The sequence below is a fragment of the Enhydra lutris genome, unplaced genomic scaffold, assembly GCF_002288905.1.
Source record: "Enhydra lutris kenyoni isolate GAN:26980312 unplaced genomic scaffold, ASM228890v2 scaffoldscaffold19, whole genome shotgun sequence".
Classification (NCBI taxonomy): domain Eukaryota; kingdom Metazoa; phylum Chordata; class Mammalia; order Carnivora; family Mustelidae; genus Enhydra; species Enhydra lutris.
In genome coordinates, this window is record NW_019154103.1 from 2,388,986 (window position 1) to 2,416,167 (window position 27,182).

The 27,182-nt window shown below is 40.5% G+C and overlaps 2 pseudogenes; one reads left to right on the forward strand and one right to left on the reverse strand.

Annotated features, from left to right (window-relative positions):
- Positions 1-1,126: 1,126 nt before the first annotated feature.
- Positions 1,127-1,861, forward strand: LOC111148240 (annotated as a pseudogene).
- Positions 1,862-4,649: 2,788 nt separating this feature from the next.
- Positions 4,650-9,199, reverse strand: LOC111148241 (annotated as a pseudogene).
- Positions 9,200-27,182: the final 17,983 nt, after the last annotated feature.

Genomic DNA, 27,182 nt, shown 5'->3' on the forward strand with positions numbered 1-27,182 from the left:
AATCACATAGGGTTTGAATTCATAACCTTTTCCAAGAAGTCAGCAGGAAGCTTTTCTGGCTCTCATTACCTGTTGGGAACACTTAGTATTTGTGGTGGCAGGAGTTGAAATCCATGTCATTTTTGCTAGACCTGGCTTAGGAGACTGATTTGAAACCCGTTTCTTTTTCAGGTCATCCCTAATTCATCTAAAAGGGCTTCTGTCTCCTTACCCTATGATTTGTTTAGCTGGACATTCCTCAACCTGAGAATCTGTAACACTGATGACTTGTCCTAGGGTAGCAACTGTAATTTAGCCCATCACTGTGATTTTTATGGAGAAAAAGAAATAAGGTCTAGAAAGAAATAGATTTGTTTTTCTTTAGCTGCAAATCTGGGCCCACTCCCTGGCCCTTTTATTGCAGAAGGGTGTTCATTTCTTAGCTTCCTCATCAGCCTTCTGTTCTTCCTAATTATTTAACGATTCATCCTGGACCCTCTCCATTAGCATCCTCTCACCATGTAAAATCTTCCCTACCCTTAGGATTTCTTTTTCTGGGGTGAAACCATCTAGGTCTAACTGCAAGAGGCAGGATTAATTCGTTTTTCAGAGAACAAGGTTAGTGAGTCCCACTGATGTTTTGAGTGCTACACAGATGCTGTATTCTTGGGTCTTCAGGGGTTCTGAGATGGGTTTGCAAACCAGGGTAATTCAGCCCAGTGATAAGAATCTGTGCCATTGGAGTCTAAGAATGCACATGGAAAACCTACCAGAAGCCACTGCACTTATCAACAGATTTCATATGATTGTTCAGTAAAAGCTCTGCAGGTCTGCACAGGTCACCTCTCTTGGGATTCTGGGATTGAACCTCGGAGCCAGCCATGGTCCCCCTGCAATCTGGGGGTTACAGCTGCAGAGGCCCAGGAGGTGGGAGGTGGAAGGTGGAAGGTGAGAGGTGGTGGGGTGGTGGGAGGAGGGAAGGGGCCCAGGAAGGAGCAGCAGCATGGGCTCCTGCTCTTGCCTAACCCACAAAATCTCTCATGAAGAAGTTTGTAGTCAGAACTTGACCCTGCATTTTTAGTCAGGAAAGAAGTAGGAAGAGAAGAGTGTCATCTTCTGGGAATCCAGCCATGGAGAAACAAGGAAAATTCTTCCAGGGATGGTCTCCCTTTCAGAGTGAGGAAAGAGGAAACCTTTCTGTCCAGCTGATGAAGTGTGGCTTGATGTGGCTAGCACAATCCTCAGAGAAGATGGAATTGGTGAGCTAGCCAAATTCTGTGGAATGACAATGGTGAGCTGTGGGTGGGGCAGTGCCTTTCATGGGGGCCCTCACAGAACTCTTAGCTCTTACCTGGCGCTCCCGGCAGCAGGTGTGAAGGCTTATAGTATAGAGCCCCCCCACACCCCAACACCTGACTCAGGGCATAAGGGAGCTAGTAGGTCACCTGCAAGAGCGAAATGTTCAGGTTTTCCTCTTATCTGGTGGCTTTACAAGGATCATAGAGCATGTTGCTTCAAAGTTCAGTATCCCATAGACCAACATATTTGCCAGTAGGCTGAACTTCTACTTTGATGGTGAATAAGCAGGTTTTGATGAGGCAGCCAACAGCCAAATCTGGTGGGAAAGGAAAAGTTCTTAAACTTGTAAAGGAAAAATTTCATTCGAAGGAAATAGTTACGATTGGAGATGGAGCCACAGACCTGGAAGCCTGCTGATGTTTCCATTACATTTAAAGGAAATGTGATCAGACAATAAGTAAGAGATAAAACAGAATGGTACATCACTGATTTTGTGGAGCTTTAGGGAGACTTGAAATATAATATCTATTTTCATACAGTTCTTAACAATTTTAGGTTAATTTTTAAAAGCTATATAGTTTGAGGGATGTCTGGCTGGCTAGTTGGTAGAGCATGTGACTCAAGAGTCTTAGGGTCATGAGTTCAAGCCCCATGTTGGTTGTGGAGCCTACTTAAAATAAAAAAAAAAAAGCTATACAGTTTGATACTGTTTGCTTACAAGTGCCTATTATAACTTAATATGTAGATTTGGTACTGTTTTTCTGTACTTCCAAGTAAACTATGGAAAATTGCTTTTTTTAACTTCAGTCCCAATATTGTTATGACAATTAATTATCTGGAGAGTTTTATAATCTGAATTCTTTGTTTTTTCTCCTAGGTGTATTTTATTTGAAGCCTTTAAAAGTAGATAGTAAATTAAACACCTTCACTCTTGGGAATATAGGTTAAACAGCTTTTAGTGAACATTGGTTTTCCCTTTGGTAGGTAAATAAAAGTGTATCCGTGAGGCAGAAAAAAAAAAAAGAACCTATGCAATTCTAAATTATGCCCCCACTTCCTTCCTTTCTTTTTTATCTTTCCTCTTTTTTCAATGGAGGGAAGGGAAGAGAGGCTAGATCCAGCATTTGAAAGCAGATTTGGAACGCTGTGGTAGAACTTGTTTCGTCTCCTTGATGGTACCATTTGTGTAGACTTTTTTCTTTTTTTTTTTTCTGTTTCAGTTTGTGAGGAATTATGCCAATCATTCCACCTCCCATCTATGGGCATGTTCGAAAGTTCAGACTTCCTTAATACTCCTTTAAAGACCTTTTTGGAAACAGACTGTTGTTATTACAGAGTAATAGTTAAGCTCACAGACCCCAAAGAGAGGTTTTTTGGGTTTGAACTTCACCTTTGCCCCTTACTAGCTGTGTGACCTTGGGCAAGTTATTTAACCTCTGTGTGTGTCAGTTGTTTTAAGTGCAAAAACATCGGGTGATGTTATTACTTACCTCTAGAGGTTCTTGTGAGAATTCCTCAAGTCAAAAGATGTAGAGTACATGTACCTGGCTGAAATACGCATTGCTGTTACATTATTGATAATAGTCACATCTCCTCTAGTCACATGTGTGAATCTTGGATAAACAATTGAAATTTGAGCTGAGCTTCTTCCTACAAAATAGTAAAATGCCATATTAATAACTGATGTGATTTCCACTCTGAGAGAAAGGGCATATCCCTACATTTTGGAGTGCTGAACTCCAAAAGTACTTAAGTTATGTATCAAGCAATGTGGGAGGCCATTTCACATATTTTGCTCTTAGTGGTTACAAAATTCTGCATAGTTAAATCATGAGACCAGGAATAAATTCATGGTAGTTGGGTGATATATAGGGAATTGTGATATAATATTAGTCATTATTATAAATATAATACTGTATTGTATGTTTACCTGCAAAGTATAAGAATTATTTTTTAGAATGTTATTTTTTGTCCTTTTGAATTTGTATTAATAAGAAAAAACATATGTATAAAACCAAGTCAATTAAGTTATTTATCTTCTGAAACACAAGAAGAGAATGACTTTTAAAAAGTGAGATTTTATAGTCTTCCTCAGTATTTCTTGATACCGTCTAAGCAAGCTTGATCATAAACCCTTTAAAAAATATGTAGATCTGTTAAAATGAAAAAAATAAAAGTTTTTTTTAAAGTTATTAAAAATATAGAATTTTATATTTAAAAAGAACTTTGGGAGCACCTGGGTGGCTTAGTGGGTTAAGCCTCTGCCTTCAGCTCAGGTCATGATCTCAGGGTCCTGGGATTGAGCTCCGCATCAGGCTCTCTGCTCAGCAGGGAGCCTGCTTCCCCCTTATCTCTCTGCCTCCCTCTCTGCCTGCTTGTGCTCTCGGTCTGTCAAAAAAATAAATAAAAATCTTTAAAAAATAAAAAAGAATTTTGTGTTAGATATCATTCAACTCATATGGATCATTATTTTCCCAAGTGAGTGGGCAAGTATTTGAAACTATTTTAATGAAAATTTAAAAGTCATTGGTTTGTTTTCTGTGACATTGTACACTCATCAAATGTATGTAAATACACAAAATTCTAAGAAAAACATATACCTGTTGTGCCTGAGTTTTCGCGTCCAAGAGACCACCAAGGAGCCAACACCGATGCAGTCACACAAGGGTTTATTTGGCAAGCTTAAGCTTGGGCCCAAGTGTACCCGACACAGCAGAGTAGGGACTTGGACCCCAAACCGGATTACAGTCAGAGTTTTTAAAGGCAGAGTGGGGGCGGACTCGGCAGTAGATAATTGGGCCACGACTGCTGGCTCAGTAGTAGGTGAGGACAAAGGGGATGTTCAGAAGGGCTATCAGGGTAAAAAAGACTGTCAGGATATTGGAGGCCTGGTTATTATCAAGTCAAGGCCGTTTCTCCCCCTGATGGGGCACTAACATGAGGACAATTGGGAGTTTCCTGGTGGAATGTTACATTTCTCCTATCAAATGTTCTTGTTAGTGAGATTTAGGTTTAACTTTGTTTCCATTTTCTTCTGCCTCAGCCTCCTTCGGTTTTATGGAGGGGAAGATGATGTTAGGGCTAGACTTGAGGTGGGTACAGCCTTGTTTTTCTGGGCCTCCACATTTCCCCCTCTCAGAAGAACCTAAGGAAGGACCCAATCATGGGTCCAAGCTGGCCTCAGTAACAAAATCCAGTGGTTGGTATTGCTGTCTGAGTACCATGAGTTGAACTGTACTGACTCTGTCTTTGACGAAAGTAACTAATCTGTTGATAATGCAGGGCCCAAAGGTAAAGAGGAGAAGAGGGATAATGAGGGTTACTTTTCACTCCGTGCACTGGTGTAAGAAGAGGGCATAGTATAAGTAACATTAGTGGGGTATGTGAGAGCAGCGCAGTGTCAGCTTTAGGGAATTGTCCTTGTCCAGCTGGCTCTTCCATTCTGGAACAAAATCCTTGAGAACGGCATGTGGGTCAGCTGGCCGGACATGGGTGTAGTGGACCCAGGGAGTAATCCTGTCAACCTTGAGAGTGGTGGGAGTAGTCAGGATCATGATGTAAGGTCCCTTCCAGCGTGGTTGAAGTGTCTGGTGTTGGTGTCTCCGGACGTACACCCAGTCACCCGGCTGATATCGATGGGGGTCCGGGGGTGGCCTGGTCTCGTAGAGGGCCCTCAGCTTAGGCCATACCTGTTCATGGGTCCATTGTAACATTTGGAGAGAGAGAGGAGTTGGTGATCATCAAACTCAGCAAGTACCTCAGGTTTTAAATTGGGAATAATAGGTGGAGGAATACCGAACATGATCTCGTAGAGGGTAAGTCCCATCTTATATGGGGAGTTTCGTACCCTATAGAGGGCGAAGGGGAGGAGAGTCACCCAATTCCCACCAGTCTCTAGGGCTAATTTAGTTAAGGTCTCCTTTAATGCTTTGTTCATTCTTTCTACCTGTCCTGAGCTTTGGGGCCTATATGCACAATGTAATTTCCAGTCTGCCCCAAGCACCAGTGCCACTCCCTGTGTTACCTTAGAGACGAATCCTGGTCCATTATCTGATCCAATTTTAACAGGAAAACTATACCTCGGTAAGATGTCTTCTAGCAGTTTCTTGGTCACAGTCTGTGCTGTTTCATGTTTAGTGGGAAATGACTCTGTCCATCCTGAAAAAGTATCTACAAACACTAGCAAATACTTATATCCGTATTTTCCAGGTTTTACGTATTTTTCCCAGTAGGCTCCTGGGTGGTCCCCCTGGACCCTGGTGCCCGGGTTAGATCCCTGGGCGGTGGTGGCATTAGTTAATTGACATGCGTGGCAGCTTGCCACAATCTGTTCGATCTTTGATCAGGAATCTTTGATGGTGGTCTTTGCATGTCACACCAAGTCTTCCAATTTTTTTATTCCCATGTGGGTACTTTTATGCTTTTTTGGATAGGACTTGCCATCCCAGTTCCTCTGGTAGGATTATGCTGCAATCTGTAGCTCTCCACCATCCTTGTAAACATTGTGTCATGGGCAGACCTAATCCATTGTAAGTCTGCATCAGTGTAGTTGGGGCTATCTGGCAAGCTCGGTGTTCCCGGATCAGGCAGTGTGGTCACTAAGATATGGTCCACTGAGAAGGCTGCCTCTTTTGCCTTTAAGTTGGCCAGACGGTTTCCCCTAGCCACTGGAGTGTCTGCTTTTTGGTGTCCCGGACAATGGATGATGGCCAGTGCCTTAGGCACCAGAGGGCTCTTAGGAGCTCAAGGATTTCTACCTTGTTTTTAATAGTCTTTCCTCTGCTGTTAAGAGCCCTCTTTCTCTATAAATGGCTCCGTGGATGTGGGCTGTGGCAAAGGCATATCTGCTATCAGTACAGATGTTTATTTGCTTGCCTGCTCCCATTGTTAGTGCCTTGGTCAGCGCAATCAGTTCTGCATGTTGGGCAGATGTCCTGGCCGCACAGTTCTGCCCAAACAGTCTCTGTCTCTGTGGTTACCGCCGCCCCCGCATACCTGATTCCTTCTCAGACAAAGCTGCTGCCATCTGTATACCAGGTGTCATTCGTGGTCGGCAGTGGTTGGTCCTGAAGATCGGCTCTGACTCTGTGTACCTGAGCTAGGATTTCTTGACAGTCATGTAGGGGGGTTTCCCAGTCAGGGTTAGGGAGCAGTGTCGCTGGGTTTAGGGCTGTTGGTGTCTGGAACAAAATTCTGGTAGGGTTTAAAAGCAAGCCCTGGTAATGGGTCAAGTGATCCATCGGTCCAGGGGTTGTTTGAGCACCCCTTCGATGGCATGTGGGTAAGTGACATATAGTTCCTGCCCCATAGCCAGCTTATCTGCATCCTTGACCATGGTGGCCACCGCAGCAATAATTTTTAAGCATGGGGGCCATCCGGTGGCTACAGCATCTAATTTCTTTGAGAGGTAGGCCACCGGTCTTTTCCAAGGGCCCACGTACTGATATAGGACTCCCTTCGCCACCCCTTCCTTTTCATCCACGTAAAGGTGGAAGGGCTTAGTCAGATCTGGCAGCCCGAGTGCCGGGGCTGAGAACAAGGCTTTTTTAAGATCATTGAAGGCTTTGTTCATGGCCTCAGTCCACACAAAGTCCTGCTTTTGTTTCATGCCCTTGTAAAGGGGCTTAGCCATTTCAACGAAACCAGGGATCCACAATTGGCAGAACCCCACCGACCCTAGGAATTCACGTACCTGGCGGACGTTTCGAGGCTGTGGGATTCTCATAACGGTCTCCTTTCATGCATCTGTTAACCATCTTTGTCCATCTTTTAATTTGTACCCCAGGTAACTCACCTCCATTCTGCAGATCTGGGCATTCTTAGCTGAAGCCCGGTATCCCAGAGTTGCTATCGCTTGGAGCAGATCCTTGGTGCCTTGTAGGCATGGCTCCTGGTCTTCTGCTGCCAACAGGATATCATCTATGTATTGTAATAGAGTCAGATTAGGGTGTTTGGCACGGAATTCATCTAAGTCTTCGTGCAGTGCCTCGTCAAAGATGGTGGGCGAATTCTTGAATCCTTGCGGCAGTCAAGTCCAGGTGAGTTGGCCATTGATGCCCTTCTCTGGGTCTGTCCGTTCAAAAGTGAAGAGATCTTGGCTCTTTGGGGCCAAGGGCAAGTGGAAAAAGGCATCTTTTAGGTCTAGCACTGTATACCAAGGTTTGTCTAGGGACAAGGTGGAGAGGAGAGTGTAGGGGTTTGGGACCGTAGGGTGCATGTCCATCACTCGTCAGTTAACTTCTCTCAAGTCTTGGACCGGTCTATAATCATTAGAGTGTGGCTTTTGTACCGGCAGCAGGGGAGTGTTCCATGCCGTTTGATAAGGCCACAGTATCCCTGAGTCTAGCAGTCGCCGGATGTGTGGGGTGATTCCCTTCCAAGCTGTGAGAGGCATGGGGTATTGGCGGACCCTGACTGGATCTGCTCCTGGCTTTAGTTCAATGTATATGACTGGCTGATGTTGGGCCAGTCCCATTCCCCCAGTTTCTGCCTATGCTTGGTGAAACTCCTGCTACCAGTGGTCAGTGTCGGTCATTGGTGCTGGGGGCATTTGGTGACGACGATATTCGTCCTCAAGGTTCAAGACAAGCACCTGGATCAGGTGCCCCTCTTTATCCTGCACCTTTGCCCCTTTAGGGTGGAAACTAATTTGGGCTTCCATCTTGGTGAGTAGGTCTCAGCCTAACAAGGGGTATGGGCACTCAGGAATGACAATGAAAAAGTGGGATACCCGGCCCACTCCGAGATCCACTGTTCTTCAGGTAGACCATGAATATTGTTTAGTGCCCATGGCCCCCTGTACCCATGAGGTCTTATTTGTTAACTTCCCTTGAGGTTGTAGCAAAACAGAGTGTTGTGCCCCAGTGTCTACTAGGAATTTAATTGGTTGCTCCTCCACTTTAAGGGTTACCCTGGGCTCGGGGAGGGGTGCCGAACCCCGACCCCCCTAATCATCTAAATCTTCAACCTCCAAGAAAGTAGTGGATGCTTTTGGTTTTTCTGTTGGAGCACTCCTTCACCCAGTGGCCTTTTTCCTTGCAAAAACCACACTGGTTTTTATTAGGGCAATCCTTCACCCAGTGGCCTTTTTCCTTGCAAAAAACACACTGGTTCATATTCAGTTTGGGGCATCCTTGGTGGGGGCCATCCTTCTTACCTGCTCTTGAAGCCAACTTCTTGAGACGTCTTTGTTTTTCGTGTGGGTCATCCATGGTTGCGGCCAGTAGGATCTTAACCAGATTCTGGGTCTGATGGTCTCTTATCTTATAGCCTGTTGTTCCTCCTGAGTCTCTCTCTTATTGTAGACTCTTTCTGCTACCACTATCAGATCCTGTAGGCTTTTTTCTCCCACTCTTTCCACCCTCTGCAGTTTTCTTTTAATGTCTGGAGTGGCTTGATTAACAAAGGCCATAATAATGGCAGCTTGGGTTTCTGGGGCCTCTGGATTCATAGGGGTGTATTGTCTGAACGCATCTATGATCCTTTCTAGAAATGCCGCTGGACTCTCATCTTTACCCTGTCTTACATCATATACCTTGGCCAGACTGGTAGGCTTGCATGCTGCGGCCTTGAGACCTGCCATTAGAGTCTGGCGGTAGACCCAGAGCTTCTCCTTACCTTCTGCCGAGTTGTAGTCCTAAGCGGGGTGAGACAAGGGGAAAGCTGCATTTATGAGGTCGGGGTTCTGGGTTGGCTGTCTGTCGTTACCCAGGACAGACTTTCAGGCTTCCACCTGGATTCGCTCTCTTTCCTCAGTGGTAAAGAGAATCTGCAGGAGCTGCTGACAGTCATCCCAGGTGGGCCGATGGGTGAAAAGAACAGTATCCAAAAGATCGGTAAGATCTTTTGGGTTATTGGAGAACTTTGCGTTTTGGATTTTCCAGTTATATAAATCACTGGTAGAAAATGGCCAATATAACATTGGCTGTCCCCCTGTTTCATCGGGGGGGTCCCATGGCATGGAGGGGAAGGACAGTGGAATTAACCAGTCCCAGGTTTGGGGCTGGGGCTGCCCGATGGGTCCGTCCACGTGTCCCTGCCGCTGGCCCATGCATGGGGGCCCCTCCATCTGCGGGGGGAGCGGTAGTGGCACTTCCTCGCCAGCCCCTGATGCTTCTGCTGGGGGGGCAGACGGGGGGGGAAAGGGGGACCTGGTAGGGTGGTGGAAAAATCAGGTCTTCTGTGGAGGTGTCCTGAAGGACAGGGTAAAGCGGAGTCTTTGGTTCGAACTCCATCTTTTTGTCAAACTTAGGAGTTGGGTTCCGCAGGGCTAGAGCCTTGGATGTGGGTCCTGCTTTGGGAGGAAGAAAAGGTTTAAGCCAGGAGGGAGGATTTAAGATCATGTCTTGCCAGACCAGGATGTAAGGTATTTGGTCAGGGTAGCTGTGTGGTTTTTCTCTGAAGATGATGGCCTTAACCTGTAAGATAATAGGTAGTTGAAAAGTTCCCTCCCGGGGCCATCCAACATTAAGGGATGGCCATTCAGACATGGAGAAAGTCTGAAACTTTTCCTTTCCTATGTCAGTGCTCAGGTTATAAGCTCTTACCCTGACGTCCGAGAAGTGGGCAATCATCAGAGACAGAGGGGTCGTCTGTGCCTGTCCCATCACGTCCTCAGTCCACAACAAGACAAATACACTTACGACAATTAACAAGAACACACTCAAAAACGATCTGGTGCAGCCGCGAAGACAAAACCGAAAGGAAGTTAAGGGAGAATCCGACCACAAAGACATCTGGCTCTCTTCACAGATGAGGACCTCATCCTCCAGGCCCGACCGCAACAGCAGCCGAGCCTCCAGACAGGGGCAAAGGGACGTCTCCCAAGACCCCTCAGTCCACGGCCCGCCACACATCGCTTGAGCCAATGTCGACTCCAGATACTCAGATTGGAATTCCTACAGATAAAAAAAAAAATGCAGAGTGGAGCTCCCAAAGTATGCACGCAAATAGATAAAAACAACAACAACAACAACAACAACAACAACAAAGCGAGTGCACTCACCAGCTGGCGCAAGACCCTCCAGGTTGGGGTCCTGGGAGTCTCCCAGGTCTCGGTGGAAGCTCCAAATGTTGTGCCCAAGTTTTCATGTTCTAGAGTCCACCAAGGAGCCAACACCAATGCAATCGCACAAGGGTTTACTTGGCAAGCTTAAGCTTGGGCCCAAGTGTACCCGACACCGCAGAGTAGGGACTTGGACCCTGAACGGGATTACAGTCAGAGTTTTTAAAGGCAGAGTGGGGGCGGACTCGGCAGTAGATAATTGGGCCATGACTGCTGGCTCAGCAGTAGGTGAGGACAAAGGGGATGTTCAGAAGAGCTATCAGGGTAAAAAAGACTGTCCGGATATTGGAGGCCCGGTTATTAACAAGTCAAGGCCGTTTCTCCCTCTGATGAGGCACTAACATGACGACAATTGGGAGTTTCCTAGCGGAATGTCACATTTCTCCTATCAAATGTTCTTGTTAGTGAGATTTAGGTTTAACTTTGTTTCCATTTTCTTCCGCCTCAGCCTCCTTCAGTTTTATGGAGGGGAAGATGATGTTAGGGCTAGACTCGAGGTGGGTACAGCCTTGTTTTTCTTGGCCTCCACTCCAAAACATGCGCTTCTGTAAAATCAAATTTAAATAAGATTGCAAAATACCATGATAACCCTATCTAGACTATGATTCAAATAACTGAAATTACAATTGAAGATGTTGACAAAAACATACATAGTATGAAAGCATTAAGTTTACCATAAGAATAAATGAGGGGATGTAATCTATTTGCTGAATTTCTAAGAATCCTCACCTAGATTACCCACATTTCTTTAAAAAGAGCTGTAAAAGTGAACAGATACTAATTCACTCATGGTCAGTGAATATATAATATATATTAATATAATATGAATATATAATGTAAGTTATTTTAAATTATAAATAATCCTGTATTAATAAAATTATGGAAAATCTATATGGGAAGATTTTTATCTTTTTTATTTTTTTTAGGCAAAAGGGTTTGATGAAAACTTAATGGAAGTATTGCTATCCAACACTGTCATTTAGAAATTACTTTTCAAAGAAAGAAAATTCAATTGTATTGCTACATAAATATCTCTCCCTTCTAATAATAACATTCTAATCCTGGGTGACTGTGAAAACTGCAAATTTTCTTTTATACACTTTGCTGATGAAAAAGAATAAGATAAAAATAAAATAAGACTTATTTTTTTCAGATTTTATTTATTTATTTGAGAGCCAGAGCAAGAGAAAGAGAGAGAAAATGTGCATGATGCAGAGAGGGGCAGAGACTGAGAATCTCAAGCAGACTCTGCACCAAGGGTGGGTGTCGGGGGCTTGATGTCACAACCCTGAGATCATGACCTGAGCTGAAACCAAGAGTTGTCACTTGACTGACCGAGCCACCCAGTCGCCCCAAGATTCTTTTTTTAAATTAGAGGTTTTAATTTATTATTTTTGGCATGGATTTGGATTTTTCCTCTTCCTCCTCAGTTCCCAATTGTTGCCCATCAAATCCCAAATCTTACTCAGGCCTGTCTCAAATATTAGTCCCCGTAAGAAGCCTATTTTAGTTTGTTTTTGTTTTTCTGTTTTGATATTACTTCTTATGATCTGTTCTCACCTCAAGCACTCCGTCTTCTTAACTCATATTGTATTGTGTTGCTTATAGGCTGCTAGGCTCTCTGGGGCAGGGATTGTACCTTCTTCCTTTTTGTGTCACCTGTGGGGCCAAGCACAGAACTATGTGCAGTGGGCCCTAAATAAACGAATTAAAAATGCTAAGTACATGCAGTTTTCCCAGTCCCCTATACAATAATTTGGGTTTGCCGTTGATCCAAACTTCTCTTCACTTACGTAGGCCTGCAAATCCCTTCAGAACAAAGCCCAGCCTGCGGCATGACTCAGCAGTGCTGGGTCTGTGCGTTCCCTGCTCTGGTAGCTTCCGCAGAATGGAAGGAAGATTCTTTCAGCCACACCAGAGGGCAGTGTGACACACATCGGCGTGGCCATCCAGGCAGGTAAGAGAGGAAAAACAATGCAGTGATTCTGCAAAGAAAACATTTAGAACATAATTTACTACAAAAGGGATAAATGAACTTAATTTTCTGTACTTTAATCAGACATCCCAAGACTGCCATGATTTGTATCACTGCTGCTGACAGTGATTTATTATTTGTGCTGTCAACAGGTAGAGAGAAATAGGTGTCTGGGCAGACAAGGGTCAATCTTTACATTTATATGAAGAAATAAGTGATCATATTGAAAGTTAATGTTATTTTGTAAATATGAGAACAGCTATAAAAGGCACAATTATTATTTATAATTCAAATGGTCAGAGCATCTTAACCTATCAACTAAGAGCTTAATCTGCTTCTCAATATGTAGTATTTTTTGAGTTACAAAATGGAGCAAGTGAATGATTTGTGCAAATCTTTCTCCATGCCTACAAATATCATTATTGCCTCCAAGTTGGAATTCCAGCTGAAGTCCCACTGAACTTGAGATATGATGAAATAAGGCACAGTTGCATAATCCTAGTTCCGTATTCTTCTATGAAGTGGCATACTGTGTAATACTTGCCAGGTGTCATCATTTCTACATTCCAGATGATGAGTATTTATTAAGCTGTAAAATAGAGGAAGCAGTCACTAACAGAGAGAAATCTCTCCTTGAGGGCTTATTGTGGACATTTGTCATTGTGGGCATTTCTGATCACCCAGCACCCTTTGAACACTCTCCTAATGTTTGCAAACATCCTATTTTATGAGGCCGCCTTCCTCAGGTTGAAGCTGAAAGCTGGCTTTCCCAGATTCCCTTGCAGCAAGGGTACAGGTGTGTGGTCTGGGTTCCACCAATCAGATGCACTTGCCTGTGACTTTGATTGGGAGGGGAGCAATGGGAGGAAGGAGGCATACAGAATGTGTTATTTGGCAAGGGCGGCAACAAAAGCGGTGGGCTCTTTAGGAGCATTACTGCCAGAGTTTCCGGCATCCACTCCTATGCATCACGCAGCATGAGCTGGGCCCCATCTGTGCAAGTGATGGTGGAGGGGCTGACCAGTGACAGCAGCCGCGTTTGAGCTGTAGTGGCTCCTGCGGGGTATTGGACATTGTTCCTGGCTGCTCAGCGTCCAAGCCTGGTCACAAGCCCTCTCGGCTTCTGTGAATTACTCACTAGCGTTTAATTAATTCTTTTTCCTCTTAATCTAGCCAACGTAGATTTTGTTGTTTGCCACTTAATTGATAGAAACAAGGAATGAGAAGACATACATATATATATTTTTAGACTAAATTTTGGGATAACTTATAAAAATTATATCGTGTTGTGAATCTAGGGAAATTTTCTTATGAAAACAAGAAAGGAGGAATGAAAGAGTACAATATAATACTTGTAACCTGGACCTGATAAAAGATTCCATAAATGAGATAAAGCAACTACAACTCAGTAAATATAAAGTCATTTTAATATTTATATCTATAAGAAGCATGCTTTTTATAAATAAGGAGATATCATTTTAATGTTCAGAACTAAGGATTTGAATGTCATATCAGGAAACATTTAAATTTCATAACAAAGTGTAATTTAGCAAAGTACCAATCTTTTAGAAAAGCCAAATAGGAAACTATTGTTTTTGTCTGATTAGTACCCCATTTACCTTCAAGTTATAGACTCCCTCTTTATTTTTGGGAGCCCTTGGGAGGATAAATACATTGTTAAGAAGGGTTGGCCAGCAGGATATAACATGATAAAAAGTTTTACATCTTATCCCCGAATTTATGAACCAGGAAGCAGACTCTCACCAGTTACTGAACTGACCAACACTTTAATCTTGGATGTCCAGCCTCCAGAACTGTGAGAAATAAATGTTTACTGTTTAAGTAACCCAGTCTATGGTGTTTTTGTTGTAGTATTCCCAACAAATTAAACATTCCTGGGCCCTCACCTCAACAAAACACTGGTCTGATTTTTTTTTTAATTGCTATAGATGACTTTTAACTTATTCTGGAAATTAAAATAAGTGGAATCATAGAGTATGCACCTTGACCCTGACGACTTTCACCCAGGGGAATGTTTGTGAAATTCATCCATGATATATTTTTTTAAAGATTATTTATTTATTTATTTGACATACAGAGAGAGAGAGATCACAAGTAGGCAGAGAGGCAGACAGAGAGAGGGGGAAGCAGGCTTCTCGATGAGCAGACAGCCCAATGTGGGGCTCGATCCCAGGACCCTGAGATCATGGCCTGAGCCGAAGGCAGAGGATTAATCCACTGAGCCACCCAGGCGCCCCCATCCATGATATTTTTGTTTGTCAGTATAATTTGTTCCTTTTTTTACTGAGTGCCATTGCATTGTGTAAATGTACAATGTTTGTTCACTTGTGGGTGGACATTTGGGCTCTTTCCAGTTTGAGCTGTTATTATTGTTCATATATGTCTTTTTATGGACATGTGTTTTCATTTTCTGGGGTAAATACCTAAGACTATATTTGCTGCTGTGCATTAACTGTTTTTACATGTTGTTAGCTTTGATTTGCTAATATTTTATTTAGGGCTTTCCTGTCTATATTCATAGGCCAAGGAAGTCACCATTGACTATCATTCAAGGAGGGGAACATTTAGTCCTTTACTGGAAGGTTGAGGCAATGCTAAGCCTTTAGCTCTTGATCTGTGTGAGAGCCATCATAGTAACAATCCATTACCCTAAGCAATGGCCAGTGAAACTAGAATACATATAAACTGGAGGGAATCATCCAGTGGAATAATCCGTCTATGGATGAAACCACAGAAAGAAAGGTACAGTAAATAAATGACCATGGTAATGAGGAGTCATGCTGAAATTCAGAGGCCACAAGACTCCATCCTCATAACTAAGTCAGCTTGCCCTACATTCCTTCCAATCTCTGCTTTTAGGGGGGTCAATATACATATGTTCTTAGGCAACCAAGCTGTAAATCAATGATCTTCTGACGGAAAGGCATCAGAAACTCCCTGGAGGGAAACTGTACATTTTTGGAAGGCTACTGATATAATTTAAAATGTCAAAAAATGCCATGTCATCATGAGGCACACCGTTTTCAGGTGTGGTGTGACCACTGCACCACTGTATCCAAAGGTGGGTTGAGAGAAAGTGCAGCTGCTCTGAATCCATGGAGTTACCGCTATCAACACTGGATGAAATGTCCTCTTTTCTTTCTTTCTTTCTTTCTTTTTTTTTTTTTTTTAAAGATTTTATTTATTTATTTGAAAGAGAGAAAATGAGCAGGAGTCAGAGGGAGAGGGAGATGCAGACTCTGCTGGGCAGGGAGCCCGATGTAGGACTTGATCCTAGAACCCTGGGATCGTGATGTGAGCTGAAGGCAGATACTTAACTGACTGAGTCACCCAGGTGCCCCAGATGTCCTCTTTCTTAAGTGTGAAGTGTCTTGGAGTGTTACTGCTTTGGAAATTGTCCAATTCCCAAAAAGTAAAATTACTTATTCCATAGTAAATAATTCTCTTTGCAAGTTAAGCTTTATAACAAATTTACTGCAACTTCTCTTTCCTGTATACTTCTTAAATACTTGACTGAATCTTTGGCATGTCCCAAAGCAATCGGTAGACTTTTAAGAAAGTAATCAATATTCCAAGATGTCTTATTGCAAAATTAGGAATTACGTAAAGATAACTGAGGTAAAAGACGAAGAACACATTGTTCTCTTGACTCATTTCACTTCCACCCTGGCAATGAATATTCATGAGCTGCTTGGACTACCAAGGTAAATTGATATTTTAAAGTCTGTGATTATTTGTGTCAGGAATACAATACTTGTAGGCTTTTGTTTGTGTACTTATATTTAATACTGAATATCTATGACCAATTGTAAGTAAAATACCTTCTGTTCTTAAATTGCTCAATTAGTGTCATACTTGCCAAACATCACTTGAATAAATACTTAATATACATGAAACACAAGTGCTTTATAACTTGCCTTTAAAATACTTAATTAAGAAATGGAGGAGCACAATATAAATAGCTTCTATGACTTTGTGAGGAAGGATCTATTAGAATAATTTTTCTGAGCACTTTCAAGAGCTGCCTTTTTCCTTTTAACCAAGTGAATGATATTCTTTCAAAATATATTGCTTGATTTCCTGCCATCTTAAGCAGATCAAATAGAATATAATCTACACCTCGTGCAGGTGATAATTAGGCATGTCAGTTCACCAAGGGGTGTTGCCCTTCGGGTTTATTAAAGTGCACAGACCAAAAGAAGAGATCAGAAAATGAAGCAGCACAGCAGTTGGAGACCATATAGTAAGTGATGGAAAGACAGTTTGGGACCATATAGTAAGTCATGGAAAGACAGTTTGGGACCATATAGTAAGTGATGGGGCCATCTATTAAATGCTTCCTCTCTCCTCCCATTCCCCTCTCTCATACCCACTGACGTCTAATCTATTTGTTTAAACTCAGGAAGATTGAGGGTTGAGACAAGGTGCCAGATAAACTTGGTTCATGTGACTTTATTTTATATTCTTTCATATTGTTTTTGGGGGGCGAGGGTGACTCTAAATGCAGGTATCAAGTGCATATATTTATAGACCCTTTCCTCTCATTTTTGTGCCATAGGTCTTCTAGTTTAATAAACTTAGCTGAAGAGTGACTGCTGGAGACGTGGCACTTTACTGGACTAAGGTCTGTGTTCTTTACAAGCTTTCAGTTTATAAGGTAAATATGTATGTTCTGGGGATCTAATGTACAGTGTGGTGACTGTAGTTACTGTTTTATATATTTGAAATTTGCTGCAAGAGTAGATATTAAGTGTTCCCAACTCACACACACACACACACATACAAACGGTGACTATGTGAGGTGATGGACATATTAACCATCTTGATTGTGGTAATCATTTCACAACTATATATATATATGTGTGTGTGTGTGTGTGCGTGTGCGTGTGTGTATATAAAATTACAATCTATATATATTATAATGCATATTAAATCATCACATTGTATATTTTAAATACTTACAACTCTTATTTGTCAATTATATCTCAGTAAAGCTGGGGGGGTGGAAGTCCTGTGTACTAAAGTGTGAGAAAAGTATGGATAACCCTCCTAAGACATGGCTTTTAAAGTGTTTTTTTTGTGTGTGTCTTTTCTTTCTTTTTTTTTTTTTTTAAGATTTTATTTATTTATTTGTCAGAGAGAGAGAGAGATCACAAGTAGGCCGAGAGGCAGGCAGAGGCAGAGGGAGAAGCAGGTTCCCTGCCGAGCAAGGAGCCCGATGCGGGACTCGATCCCGAGACGCTGGGATCATGACCTGAGCCAAAGGCAGCCGCCCAACCAACTGAGCCACCCAGGCGTCCCTTGTGTGTCTTTTCTTAGAAGCAGGTCCTGGGACACTTTTCTTAGAAGCAGGTCCTGGGACACAGATTCAGTAAGAGTAGTTCATTTGGCTGGGAAAGGACACATGGGTAGTGAAGCATGCGGAGTGTGAACTATGCAGACAGCCACCCCTGCAGGCACCTGGAGTGTGGGCAGGCTGTGCGCGGGGCAGAGAGTGGAGCGCACGCGCAGTCACCACAACCACCTTCCGGGTCCACGTGCCACGTTCGCGTCACCGCGCTCTGCACGAGCCCGCGTGGGGGGCTTAGGCGGCCACAGAGAGCCCTCAGGTGAGGGAATGCAGTTCCAGGTGGAGTGGAAGTAAGACCTGGTAAAAGATAAACTGACACATGGTTGACAGTTTAAGACTGAGCAGAAATCAGCAGGAAACCAGCAGTGCCAAATGAAAAGTAGTCAGGGGCACTTTGCCACAGACAGAAGCTGGGGAGAGACTTTCATAGAGAAAAGGCAGAAGCAAGGTAAGGAATGATTGATCAACTCTAGCTGAAAGCCTAGTTGGCTGTTTGTGATTGGTTGAACTTAGGTTTTAATTTTGTAACCTTCAGGCATTTATAAACTTAGATTTTGGTTTGCTTAGGAAGTCGGCCACAACTTTGAAGCTGCCTATTGCGTGGCTTCCTTGTGTAATTAAATTTAACAAGTTTCTTGCCCTGAAGTGGCCATGGGGAGGGGGTAAAGGGGCGCCACCATCCGTGTCCACTCTAGCTGGAGGCCTTGACATGTGAGTGGCCTCTGTGATTTGTAGATTTGAATTTTGAGAACAAATTGGCAACCTAAAGAAAGAGGTAAACTGAGGAAAGCTCAAATTACCTGAAATTGAGTTTATTCTGGAACAGCAGAGGAATTGCAATTTGGGAAGCACGAATTGTAACCAGCTATAGGTGAATCCCTTGAGGGTTTGCAGGGATTTGTATTTATGGGCAAGGAGTGTAAAGAAGGGGGAGTCCAGCCAGTAAGCTCATTGGCTTGAAGATAGGGAGAGTTAGTGGTGGCTGTTGTTTTTAAGATTTTATTTATTTATTTGACACAAAGGGAGAGAGAGCTCAAGCAGGGGGAGTGACACAGAGGGAGAGGGAGAAGCAGGCTCCCCACTGAGCACAGAGCGCAATGCGGGGCTCCATCCCAGGCCCTGGAGCCAAAGGCAGGCACTTAACCACTTAACTGACTGAGGCACCCAGGTGCTCTGGGATCGGGAGAGATTCTTGATGGATGTTCAGTGAGATCTATGGATCTCATGGCAGATACATTTGAGTCTTTTGTAAATCATGCATTTATGGGGAAATAAGTCTCTCAGTTCTTCAGCTTTTGTTTTCCCAGTGGTACATGCATGAGACTCTCCAATTCATATACTCTAGCTCCATCTGAGTTTGAAATCCTTTCACAAAATCAAGAGATGGTTGTGAGTTTCCTTTAACTATATACCAATGTCTAAAAACACTAGTCTGTAATGCTTCTGGAGGAAAAACTCAATTCCTATTAAGTAGATCCACATTGCCTATCTTTTCTGGTTGACTTCCCAACTAAGTTATCCAGCAAATTGTCTAACTCAGCCTTCTACTTTTATAATAATTTAATTATTGCCAATTTGAATGTCTTCTGTTTTTTGAATAGTCAGCCTTGGTCAGAGGAGTGAGAGGTGATTGATTTTCTAGTGTCCGTTTACTCCACTGCCTGAGCTCAGACAGTTTTTAAAATTACAAAGTAATGATTCTGAAAAATATTATGTCAAGCACTGCTAATTTATGAAAACTTTATACTGTCTTTGTAAGATGCTCAGCTGTGGGAGCAGTGAGTACAGATAAACAGCGATTCTGTAGGTTGTAGCAGAGAGCTCTTTTTATTGGCTAGCATCTTTTTTGTGTGTGGATCCGTTTCTCCTCAAATCCATTTCGCCCTCGAGGTATTTCTCTAATGGGGTCTCACACATCCACATACCATTACGGAGTTGGCATATATATTAGTTTTAGGTGTCGTCTTGACTGAGTCAAGGGATGCCGAGATTAAACATTACTTCTAAGTGTGTCTGTGAGGGTGTTTCTGGATGAGATTAGCATTTGAAGCCATACATCCAAGTGAAGTAGACTGCCCCCCCAACATGGGTGGGCTTCATCCAATCCTTTAAGGGCCTGAATGGAACAAAAGTCAGAAGAAAGGAGGGTTCATTCCTGTCTTGCCTTCTTGCTTGAGCCAGGACATTGGTTTTCTGGCTCCTGGACTGAGATTTATACTATCAGCTCCTGTGGTTCTTAGGTCTGTGAAGTTGGACTGATATATATATATGATATATATAGATATATATCATATATATGTATATAAAGTATAATATATATAATATCCTAGTGGTTCTCTTTCTCTGGAGAACCTTGACTAAGGCAGCATGTGACCAGTGCTGGGCCAATCGTAGTACACTATTTGGTTTAGCACACAGAAGTGGAAACATGATCCAGTCATGGCCAACCTGTGTGTGCATGTGTGTGTGTTTGTGTGTGAGAAAGAGAGAGAGAGAGAAAGAGAAAGAGAGGTGGGGGAGAGGAAATGGGAGAGAAAGAGGGAGGGAGGGAAGAAGAAAGATTGATTATGGATGTGGGGAGAATGAAATTCTCTTTCTGCCTCATTTGCTAATCTGATAATAAAAGACGAGGCGTGATTGTGGTCTCTGTCTTGACTCCCTTAAGTGGAAAGAGATTCTATGCAGAATGCAGCCAAGTAGAGACAAGTCGTGAAGACAGAAAGTCCTGAAGACTCTAGTCCCTAGATCTAGCTGTGATTGAGTTTAACATCAAGGGCCTCTGTTTTTCTGTTAGCTAATTCCTCTTCCTCTTCAGTTTAGTTTAACTTAGATTTCTAGCACCTGCAGTAGAAAAAGTTCCAACTAAAACACTACTCAGAACTGGTAAGAAATTGAAGATAAAAATGAGAAAATGTATCAGGAAACATTTTTGGGAAATTTTCTTGATGGTTAAAAATCTCCTTAAATATAATCAAAACTGATTTAATATCAACTAACAAGATGTGTTTTGAAACCAGAATATGTGTGAAATTTTGACAGAAGTTTTCAATGGCTCTTGCATTACAGCATCTCTAAGAAAAAAAGATAGGTAATATTTATGTTTACTTGCAGAAAATTACTCCTGAATATTTTTATCTCCTGGCATCCTGTTCCAATGAGTTTGTGAAAGCTGGTAAGTAAATATATAGATATTTATAAGTCATATTTAAAATAGTGTATTTTAGTTATATTATGTATTATATATAATATATAGTTATATATTTAGTTATATTTAGTTAATATATATTTAAAGTTATATATATTAAAAATTATATATATGTATATGTACATATGTATATACATACATATATATACTTTTATATTTTTTCTTCCTATGTGCAGCTTTATTTTCCGGGTTAGGGGATTAGGGTGTGAAGTAACTCCCAAACACAAGAAGCATTTCTTGATGTGCAATATTTACACTCTCCAGTAAATCAAATAGTACTTGTAATTCCTTTAAGAATTTGTCAGAAAGCCTTGAGGTTTCAGTTGATGTCTGGCCTTGGAAACCTTAAAGATTCATTATAGGATGGTCGATCTTGTGGCAAATCCCTATTCTCTCCTAAGCACCAAGACCTCACACTGCCACCAAGCAATGTTCTCAGCTGTAGATGCCTTACCTTAAAAGCAACCCATAGTTGTACAGCAAAAATGAATAAGAGGCTGAAGCCTCTTAGTGCATAAGTTCAGAGTTGTGTGAGTTCTGCCATTAACATATCCATGGAAACACCTAGGTTGTGAAAAACAAGGAGGATCACACAATGATTGTGACAAATCATCTGTTCTCAAACTTTGTTTTCAGGATCGCTTATACTCTTAAAAATTATGGAAAAACTCAAAGAGCTTTTGTTTATGTGGATCACATCCATTTGTATTTATAGTATTAGAAGTTAGATTAAAAGAAATGTAAGTATTGGGAGGCTTGCAAGCACATGGTACAGGATATGAGTTTCCAGTATCTTAATTTATATTGAAAGATTAGAGTTTGTAATTGGCAGCATTTACTGTTTTCTTTTCCTTAAAGTAACTAGAATGTGAAGTGAAAATGTCCACCAAGACACAAATCCAAATAACCATAGTTTGCCACTGTTTTTTCAGGACAACATGGTGTTCTATCAAGAAAATGTCTATGAGACATTCAACAATAGAGAACAAACAGGGTAGATGGAGGGAGCTACATGGGGGATGGTCTAAATGGGTGATGGGTGGGTAATTGTTAGGATAAGCACAAGGGTTTAGAGGTAAGTGAAGAAACACTAAATTCTACTGAAATGAGTATTACAATAAATGTTAACTAATTAGAATTTAAATAAAAATCTAAAGAACAAAAAAGAAAAAAAGTATCTAGGTTAGTTCACAACTTAAATACTTACACAGGTTGTTTTTCTTGAACCAGCCATTGTGCTTTGTTATAGAGCAGATGTGCTTTATGAGAACTTCTCATTTCCTAACAGAATATTAAAAAGGAGCGTACTCAAGTGTTGAGAACTAACAACTTGTGGTGTTTTATCAAGGGCATTCTTACATGAAAGTGGCTTTTTTTTTCTTAATTGCAAGCACATGGCAATGAAGAATAATACAATGACTACTAGAATAGTTTGTTGCCACTGCTTTGATGGGTGCTAAGATGCCAGAAGTTTTCCCCATTGAGTATGAATGTTTGCTGCAGGTTTTTCTTATATGGCCTTTATTATGTTGAAGTATGTTCCATCTAAACCTAATTTGTTGAGGGCTTTTATCATGAATGGCTCTTGTACTTAGTCAAATGCTTTTTCTGCATGTATTGAAATGATCATATAGTTTCTATCCTTATTGATGTGATGTATCACATTGATTGATTTGCAAACATTGAATTACCATTGCAAGCCAGGAATAAATTCCTCCTGATCACAGTGAATGATTTTAAAAAAATGTATTGTTGGATTTGGCTTACTAGTATTTTGCTGAGGATTTTTACATCTATCCTTAGAGATATTGGCCTATAGTTCTCTTTTGTGTGTGTGTGTTGTCTTTATCCTGTTTTGATATCAGGATGATACTGGCCTCATGCAATGAATTTGGAAGTTTTCCTTTGAAGCAAAGTCTTAAAGGAGTCAGTTATCTGGTAGAGGAGCATTTCAAACAAGGGAACAACTGTGTAAATGTGGGAGTATGCCTGACATGGTCAAAATAGAACAAGGAAGCCAGTAAAGAGGGAGTGGAGTGTTGAATGGTAAAGTTTGAGATATATGGTCAGAGAAGGGAGGGAGGGAGCAGATCATGTCATGTAAAGAAATGACAACTATTGGAGAATTTGTAGCAGAAGAGGGACCTGATTTCTCTTATGCTTTAAAAAGATCATTTTTCTTATTGTACTAAGGATAGACTATACAGGACAAGGAAAGAAAATGGAGATTAATTAAGAGACTTGTACCACAAACTGATGAAAGATAACAGTCTTGGGCCAGGTGTGGAATAGGCAAGAAGAGGGAGTCAGTAGAACTTCGTTTTGATATGTAGTATAAGAGAGACGTCAAAGGTAACTGCAAAATTTTTAGTTTGAGTAACTGAAAACATAGTATATCTCACATACAAAGATTAACCAAAATTTACCATAGATCCATGTATAAAATTACAAAACTTTTAGGAAAAAACACAAAAGAAAATCCCTTCATGACCCCTGGATAGGTAAAAATTTCTTAAACTTGACATCAAAAGTGTGATTCATAAAATAAAAGTTCTATACATTGGACTTCATCAGAGTTAAAAATTTTGTTCTATAAAAGACAACATTCAGAAAATGAAAATAGGTATTCATTTGTTGGTGAACATCTGGGGTCTTTCCATAGTTTGGCTATTGTGGACATTGCCATGCACACACACACACACACACACACACACACATTGGGGTGCAGGTAACAGTTTGGTAGTTTCTTATAAAGTTCATTATCCACTTACCATATAACCTAATAATCCCACACCTAGATATTTATCCTAGAGAAGTGAAAATTTATATTTAATGGAAACCTATATATGAATATCCATAATTTTATTTGTAATAGGCAAAAATTGAAATAATCCAAGTGTCCTTCAACAAGTGAATGGATAAACAAACTATAGTATTTCTAAAAAACTGAGTATTGCTCAGCAAAAAGGAAAAAAGAAGAGAACTAAATACAATAACTTGGATGAATGATGTCAAGGATATTATAGTAAGTTAAGTGAAAATAGCCCATCTCAAAAGGTTACATACCATATGATTCTAGTTATGTAACATTCTTGATATGGTAAAATTATAGCAATGGGGAACAAATCTGTGGTTTCCAGGGTTTAGGGCCGGAGTAAGGAGGATATGACTATTAATGGGTAGCAAAAGGGAAATTTTCTGCTGTAATGGAATAACTCTGTATACATTGTATCTATTGCTGGTTACAAAAATCTAAACATGTGATAACATTTCACAAAACTATGTACCAAAGACAAAATAGAGCACATGTCCAGGCACCTGGGTGGCTCAGTTGGTTAAGTGATCGACTCTTGGTTTTGGCTCAGGTCATGATCTTGGGGTCATGGGATTGAACCCCATGCCAGGCTCTGTGCTCAGAGAAGTCTGCTTGAGATACTCTCTCTCCCTTTGCCCCCCCACACCCCCCAAGTAAATAAATGAATAGATCTTTTTTAAAAAGTGCATGTTAAAACTAGTGAAATCCAAGTAAGGTCTGTATTTAGTTAATAGTATTGCACCGATCCTAATTCCCTGATTGTTATAATTGTACTATGTTTATGTAAGAGTTTCTTTTGTGGGAAAAGCTGGGAAAGCATTCTCAGAAACTCTACACTATTTTTGCAAATTCTCTGTGAGCCTAAAATTACTTCAAAATGAAAAGAAAAAAGATAACATTTCCATTAACTGGAATGAAAGAGGCTGCATATAGAGCAGAATTTAGAGATGTGTTCAGTTTTGGATATCCTAAATTGAAGATGTCTATTTTATATGCTTATGTGTAGAAGTCTGGAATTTGGGAGAGGAATCTGAATGAAATATACATTTGGGAAATGATATTTAAGGCCGGGAGATTGGATAAGCTCATCTAGGGCAGGAATATAAATCAAGAAGAAAAGCAGAGTCAGGATGGAGCCTTGGGATACTCCACTATCAGACGACTTGAGAAAGTAGAACTCCAAGAAGGTCATAGTTTCAAGTGTAGTATTTCCCCTTTATTGAGAGCTCTTTGGTGTGCATGCTTGTGTGCCTGTGTGCGTACATATGTGTGTGTGAGTGTGTGTGTTTCTGGCCTGACAGAGTTCTGTTCCAACCAGTAGATCGTTTTACCGATAGATTTGAACCTCTTTCAGTTGTTATGGTCTTGTTTCTCTGTTCCTCTGTAGTTTGTCAATTAACAATAAAATTTTAGAGTATATCAGTAGGAATGCCCTTCCCTTTCCGTCACATGTTGAACTCTGGTCAATGATTTTACAACCTGTTCTCCTAATGCCTGCTACCTCAGGAATAATATATGGTATAATCTCAATGCTTTGGGAGAAACTAGCATTAGTTCCATTAAAAGAGATAGAGCATCTGTTTTGAGACTACTTTCCTTAATGAGGAAATAAAGACAAAATCTGATTCACATTTAGGAGAAATTTTCTCATTATCTTCTTATTTTGTTTTCCTGAAATCATGGCTCATTTATGATCAGTCTCTGCTCTTGCCATTTTTGTCTTCGACCAAATGTTTTCTCTCTTTTGCCACTATCTTCTCATTATCATTGCTATTAAAAAATTAATTCACTTAGTTAACTGACTTCAGTTTCATGTTTAGGCAGATCACTGTAATTATAAGTTTAGGAATGCAGTCTTGCTTAGATGGGAATTATAATCCCTAATGCATATGTTAGGAAACAAGGAGGGGTGAAAATCAATGATCTAAGTATCCATCTCAGGAAGTTGGAAGAATGGCAAACTATACTTAAAAAAAGGAAAAGGTAAGATAGAATAAAGTTAAAGGCAGAAATTAATGGAATAGAACAAACATATAATAGAAGGGATCAACATAAGCAAAAGTTGGTTCTGTGCCAGAAAGATTGGCCAAAAAAAGAGAGAAGCTGCAAATTATCAATATCAGGAATTAAAAATGGGACATCACTTTAGATTCTATAGACATTAAAATATGTAAGAAGTATTATAAAAATTATTCAAGTGAATTAAAAAATAAGTGAAATAATTTAATTCCTAGTAAACACAAATTACCAAACTGACATCTATTTTTAACATAAGTAGATTAGAAAATCTGAACAATTCTTTTGCAAATTGCCTATTTATACTCTGCCCATCTTTCTGTTGAGATTTTTGTCTTTTTAAAAGATCGACTGATGGGGCATCTTTAAACACAAATACATTAACCATTTGTCATATACATTGCAGATATCCCCCAGTGTTTTTAGTCTCACGTTTTATTCATAAAATATGGAAATTTGTGTTGTAAGTTAAATTTATTGAATTTTTTCATTGTAATTTCTTTTGCTTTTATGCTCAGTCTATCCCTATATGGTTTCTTCTAGTTTATGATGTTGATGTGTGTGTATTTTTTAATTAATTCTTTAAAACTTGTGGAAATTGGTTTGATGTGTGACATGAAGCAAAGGATCATTTTTTTCCTCCTAAACTAGTCAATTTTCTCAGCATCATTTAAAATTTAATCATTGATTTTTTCCACTGGTTTGTGATGCTTCCTTGACCAAATATTAAAAATTTGTTTGTACTAGGGTCTGTTTCTTTTGAAATTTCTCTATTAATTCTTCTGTGGCATTACTCTTTGAAATTTTTGTCTTTCCCTTCACACCTTCTTTCAGAAGAAATGTATAATAATTTTATATTAAATATTCCATTCGATTTATGTAGGTACTTTGTTAAAGCTAAATGCTTTAGAGGTGAAACCTAAACATTTTAATAGATATAATGTATCAAAGTGGTTAAAGTACATATTTTATAATCTGACTTACATTATCTGTAAAATGGGGATAGCAATACTTGATAGATTGGTTAGAAAGATGCAATAAAATGAAAATAGGATATAAACACCTTCAGCAATTCTTGGCATATAGCAGGTGCTCATTAATTAAAATAACTAAAAATTACTAACTCCCATTCTATGCCTTTTACTAAATGATGCCTTTATTATCATTAGAGGTATTTGGTGTTTCCATTGTTATATGTTGAATGTCTCTTATGTAAATCTTTTATACTTTTCACCAAAATTTCTATTTTTTTCATACCATTCACACTTTTTTGGGTTAGTTTTATTCTTACCTATTTTATGGTTTTTATTATTGTCTTGTACAACTTGTTTTTCTCCAGTTCATCTTTTTGGTGTTGATGCTGTATAGACAAGACTTTCGAAGTGTATATTCACCTTATTTAAATTTGATTTTTTTTTAAAGATTTTATTTATTTATTTGACAGACAGAGATCACAAG